Source organism: Mchenga conophoros, linkage group LG1, assembly GCF_057382185.1.
Source record: "Mchenga conophoros isolate Kocher_MC1m ecotype Shallow Benthic linkage group LG1, M_conophoros_male_GT1.1, whole genome shotgun sequence".
Classification (NCBI taxonomy): domain Eukaryota; kingdom Metazoa; phylum Chordata; class Actinopteri; order Cichliformes; family Cichlidae; genus Mchenga; species Mchenga conophoros.
In genome coordinates, this window is record NC_140526.1 from 33,621,920 (window position 1) to 33,627,919 (window position 6,000).

Sequence of the window (6,000 nt, forward strand, 5' to 3'; positions counted from 1 at the left end):
CAAATCTGACAATCAGTGTCCAGTGCTTTACCACCGTTCATTATCCCACTGTTCAACTGCCCAGCCTGTAATTTACAGTACATGTTTCCACCTCGTGGTTCCTTTCATGCTGCTGCTGGTGTCGTCAGTGTGGTTTCAGTTGCACTGTCTTTTGCCTGCTATTAATTCTTCTCAAGTCCACGATGTTCTGTCGGTCTTCATCAGGAGATTAACTGTCCTTTGAGCTTCTTCTCAGGATGGGGACAAGTGCGAGGTCAAGCTGTAAAATTTTAAGCCAAAATCTGGCCTGTTTTCTCCCAATTATGCTACTCTAGTGGTTTTGGCGCCGTACTCAAAATTCCAGGTTGAGAGAAGTCCACCTTCATTTATCTGGAACCTGTATTAACACACTAAAGCATACGATTACTATCCTTTTCATTTCTTTTCTCAAAACCTCCATTCGCTTTATCTGCCTAGAGTTTAGCTCATCTGTTTCTCTCTCTGGGTGCTCACTCGTCACCTTATATGGGCATGCAAACTTCCTGTCACCCACACCATTTCCTGTTACACACACACAGCACGCAGCTGCTCTGCTGTTTCTCCAGGCTAATCAAACTTATTTTGTATTTACAATCTACAAACCCTCTGTAATTCTACTAACTTTTGATCTAAAATGTAGCATCATTCACACAATGATTTCATAATCCTCTCACACACACCTTTTAAATAAACTAAACTCTTATAACATCACTCATGCCTCTCTTAAATTAAAAACACTTTCAAACTTTAAAACATCCTACTTTACATCACCCAAGAAATACCTCTCACACCTTTATTCATCATTCAAAACCTTCTAGTCACCGCATTCACACACCTAAAGTGTGACCAGAGTTGAGGAATCAAAAAGAGCAAGTAAAAAACAAACAAACAAAAAATTGAAACCTCCATTAATTCTCACCGCACACACAAGAAATTAAAAATAAAACACACCAGCAACTAATGCTGGAGAAAAGTTACTACTGAAAGTGATTTGTTAGTCTTAAGTATATACAGTGCACTCAATATATTTATATATCTGCATCCAAACTCAGTCAATTACTATACATCCACTACGGCAACTCAAAACTTTATTTATAGTCCTCTAATAAACATAAATGGCATTTTAAACACACACTCAGCAATGTTTGCAGCAGTATTTGTAAAACCAACCGTGGTTTAAACAGTTCACTGCTTACTCATTTGCATTTTCACTCACACACACACCGTCTGAAAATAGCTCCAGCATTGCCTCAGACTCCTTTCACACAGAGATCTATTATTTTATATTCACAAAGACGTCTTATATTTACAACTGCACAGATTTTATGCCTTTTAACACCTACCGAATTTCGAAAAATTTAAGTTAACGGTCTAACCGATAAAAGTCCAACTTTTTTGTAATCAATTAACCAGTATCTGTCCAACAGTTTCTGGCCTCATCTCTAAAGTCCCTAACTCAATTTAAAAGTGTCCAACACCCAAGGTCCAACCTTTGCTGCCCAAAAAATAACCAAATTCCCTAAGATACTAAAAACATTGAGCAGTCCAACTGCTTTTCCTTTTAGCGGTCCAACCGCATTCAATCATTACCAGCAGTCCAACTGCTTTTCCTTTTAGCGGTCCAACCGCATTCAATCATTACCAGCAGTCCAACTGCTTTTAAATCCTCAGTACTGTCATGAGATTCTCATCAAAATCAAAGCAGACATTTACCGGCAACTTTTACTGAATAGACATTTAATTTTATCATCCAATTCAGCACACTTCGGATAAAATCAACAGGCCTGTGCCTACCTCTTTTTAAAGGCGCCTGTCCCCTCAGTTTGGTTGCCGGGTCACGCCTGCCTGTCTGACCACAACGGACCATACATCACCGTCTACACCTCCAATCCTCCCTCCTCAACCACCGGACGAAGCCCCCAAATGTTAAGGTTCAAAATTGAGGAAGGAGAGTACAAACCAGCCTTGGTCCAGAAGCTCTTTGGTCAAACAATGATTTTAATGAACACACGTGTGGGAAGACACTCTGTACGCAGACAGCCAGTAGTCCTCGACTTAATCAAAGCATGAACAGATATTTTATAGCATCAGGGTTTGTTTACTGACGCCCCTTCATGCGTCACCGGTACATTTTATACATAGATCAGATCAACATCATCATGACTTTTCACCCAGAAAATCATCTTCTATTTTCATGGCTTGGTACTTTCCGTTCTTGTCTCAAAGTGAATTGTTCCTCTTTCTTGTCTAGACATAACTGATCTCTCCTCTAAATAAGTCTAACTAATATGTGTGTATGTGTTGACCTCACATGCTCTTTGTGTCACCTCTTAACTGTCTGTGTCTCGTCCTCAAATGCTCCTCAAAATAACCTACACTTAGACTCTGCTTTCGGTTTCAGTTCTGCAAAAGGCACACTCTGCAAACCTGCAACTTCCTGTCAGCCTGCAACTTAGTCTCTCTGAAAGACACACACTGTTTAAACATCTGAATGCAATATAAACTCCAGATTATATTATTAATGCAATGGTAATGATGACAATTATTTAACAATAGCAGTAAAATAATTTCCCTGCTCCACAATACATAGTGAGTGAGAAAGGTGACTGGAAAGGAAAAACTCAATGCATCATGGGAATCCCCCGGCAGCCTACGTCTATTGCAGCATAACTAAGGGAGGATTCAGGGTCACCTGCTCCAGCCCTAATTATATGCTTTAGCAAAAAGGAAAGTTTTAAGCCTAATCTTGAAAGTAGAGATAGTGTCTGTCTCCCGAATCCAAACTGGAAGCTGGTTCCACAGAAGATGGGCCTGAAAACTGAAGGCTCTCCCTCCCATTCTACTTTTAAATACTCTAGGAACGACAAGTAGGCCTGCAGAGCGAGAGCGAAGTGCTCTAATAGGGTGATATGGTACTACAAGGTCATTAAGATAAGATGGGGCCTGATTATTTAAGACCTTGTATGTGAGGAGCAGGATTTTGAATTCAATTCTGGATTTAACAGGAAGCCAATGAAGGGAAGCCAAAACAGGAGAAATATGCTCTCTCTCTCTAGTCCCTGTCAGTACTCTTGCTGCAGCATTTTGGATTAGCTGAAGGCTTTTCAGTGAGTTTTTTGGACATCCTGATAATAATGAATTACAGTCGTCCAGCCTGGAAGTAATAAATGCATGAACTAGTTTTTCAACGTCACTCTGAGACAGGATATTTCTAATTTTAGAGATGTTGCGCAAATGGAAGAAAGCAGTCTTACATATTTGTTTAATATGTGTGTTGAAGGACATGTCCTGGTGAAAAATGACTCCAAGGTTCCTCACAGCGTTACTGGAGGCCAAGGTAATGCCATCCAGAGTAAGAATCTGCTTAGATACCATATTTCTAAGATTTTCAGGGCCGAGTACAATAACCTCAGTTTTATCTGAATTAAGAAGCAGAAAGTTAGCGGCCATCCAGGTCTTTATGTCTTTAAGACATTCCTGCAGTTTAACTAATTGGGGTGTGTTATCTGGCTTCATGGACAGATAGAGCTGGGTGTCATCAGCATAGCAGTGAAAATGTATGCTATGTCTTCTAATGATGCTGCCTAATGGAAGCATGTATAATGTAAACAGAATTGGTCCTAGCACTGAACCCTGTGGAACTCCATAATTAACCTCAGTGTTTGAAGAGGACTCTCCATTTACATGCACAAATTGGAGTCTATTAGATAGATATGATACAAACCACTGCAGTGCAGTACCTGTAATACCTACAGCATGTTCTAATCGCTCTAATAGGATATTATGGTCAACAGTATCGAACGCTGCACTGAGGTCTAGCAGGACAAGCACAGAGATGAGTCCACTGTCAGAGGCCATAAGAAGATCATTTGTAACCTTCACTAAAGCTGTTTCTGTGCTGTGATGAGCTCTGAAACCTGACTGAAACTCTTCAAATAAACCATTCCTCTGCAGATGATCTGTTAGCTGTTTGACAACTACTCTTTCAAGGATTTTTGATATGAAAGGAAGGTTGGAGATTGGCCTATAATTAGCTAAGACTGCTGGGTCTAGAGATGGCTTTTTGAGTAAAGGTTTAACTACAGCCAGCTTGAAGGCCTGTGGCACATAGCCAATTATTAGAGATAGGTTGATCATATTTAGGATTGAAGAATTAATTAATGGCAGGACTTCTTTGAGCAGTTTTGTAGGAATGGGGTCTAAAAGACACGTTGATGGTTTGGAGGAAGTAATTATTGAAGTTAACTCAGAAAGATCAATTGGAGAAAAAGAGTCTAACTTAACATCGATGGTACTAAGAGTAGCTGTAGATAATATTACATCTGTGGGATGATTACTGGTAATTTTTTCTCTAATGATAAAAATTTTATTTGTGAAGAAGTTCATGAAGTCATTACTAGTTAACGTTAAAGGGATGGTTGGCTCAAAAGAGCTCTGACTTTTTGTCAGCCTGGCTACAGTGCTGAAGAGAACACACACACCTACACACACACACACACACACATACAGTGCCTTGTCTTTGTAACCAAGGGGGGTTACGAGGGGAGGTGCATGTAAACTATTGTTTATTGTGTGAACGTTTTCAATAAAAGGCAGCGAGAGGAGGCCATCGTCGGGGTCATTCGTAATGAGATTCGAAGTGCGTTTCTGAGTGTCAAGAGATGTATTCTAAGACACTTCTTCAGCTGAGAATCAGAGAGGAGAAACACACAGCTTTTACTTGCAGCAAATGCAGCCACAGAGCGCTCGCACGAGAGTGAGAGCTCAGGGACTCGTGCTCTGCCATTGCCCTAGTCTTTATTTATACATCAGTAGGTGCGTTTGTTCCTTACATTGGAATGTGGATGTGTATACGTTGGAATGTGGATGTTTATACGTGTGTGTGTGTGTGTGTGGGGGGGGGGGGGGGGGGGGGTCAGAGTGTGACCCCATAAGGACTTCAGTTCATCTAAACAAAAGGCACTTAGACTAAAACTGACATAGTTACATTTATCCTACTGTAAGGCAGTGACTGGAATAAGTCACAAGGTGTCGCTGTTGAGCTGCATATGTATGGTAGAGCTAAGCAATTTTGACTATTTGTCCTCTGCAGGACACCGTAGTTCAGATTTCTCATTCGCGCGGGCGCCATCTTGGTTCAGTGTTTACTGTGATTTGCAAAGGGCCAGCAGCAGAGTTGGAGTGGTGTTTGCCCCAGCATCTGAATAAACGGCACGGTCCGAGCCACAAATTGAACGCCTGTGTCCGACTGGTCTCTCTACTGTGCACCCCAATCCAACACAAACTTACACAATGCAGAGTCCGGGGTGTAGGGAGGCCCCTGCACTGGTTGGGTTACACTACCATAAAACAAAGAGAAGGTACGACCTCACCAGAGCTACTCGGTGTTGCATCACTGCAATCCGTAATGCATCGCTTTCCTCATTCTGCTGTTCGTTGATCTTGCACGAAGCCTTCAAGAAGAGTACAAAACAATAGTCCAGAGTTTCAATCCTCAGCATGTTTTTCCAGTTCCCACCCAGGGGAACAATGAATGGAGTACTTACTGTCCGGTAGTCCATAATTTGAATTCCTTGGGTACGTCGCTTCCCCATATCGGGTCATGTGGTTGAAGTTTTGGGAACGTTGATCTTCTTTTCCGGAGTGCTGTAGAAGTGGTGTTTACTGCGGTCATCCTGAAAGTGTGGTCTGACAGGAATATAGGAGCACATGTTCCTGTCCAGCCTGGGGGCAGTATGAAATATGCCCGTTGTCCACATAGCCAGGCCATTCCTTGCACCCAGTACATGCCGTTAGAAGGTCCACTCATATTCACAGGGGCGCCCTCTCCATGGCCTGCAGTTTGGACACAGTTTGTGGTGTTTCCAAGGGGTCTGTTACCTTTCTCTTGTTGATAACACATGGAGTGGTTCTTCCCTGGGAGTTGGTCCAGGAACACTGGGAAGTGGATGGATGTATAATGTGTTTGTCACATTGAAATCG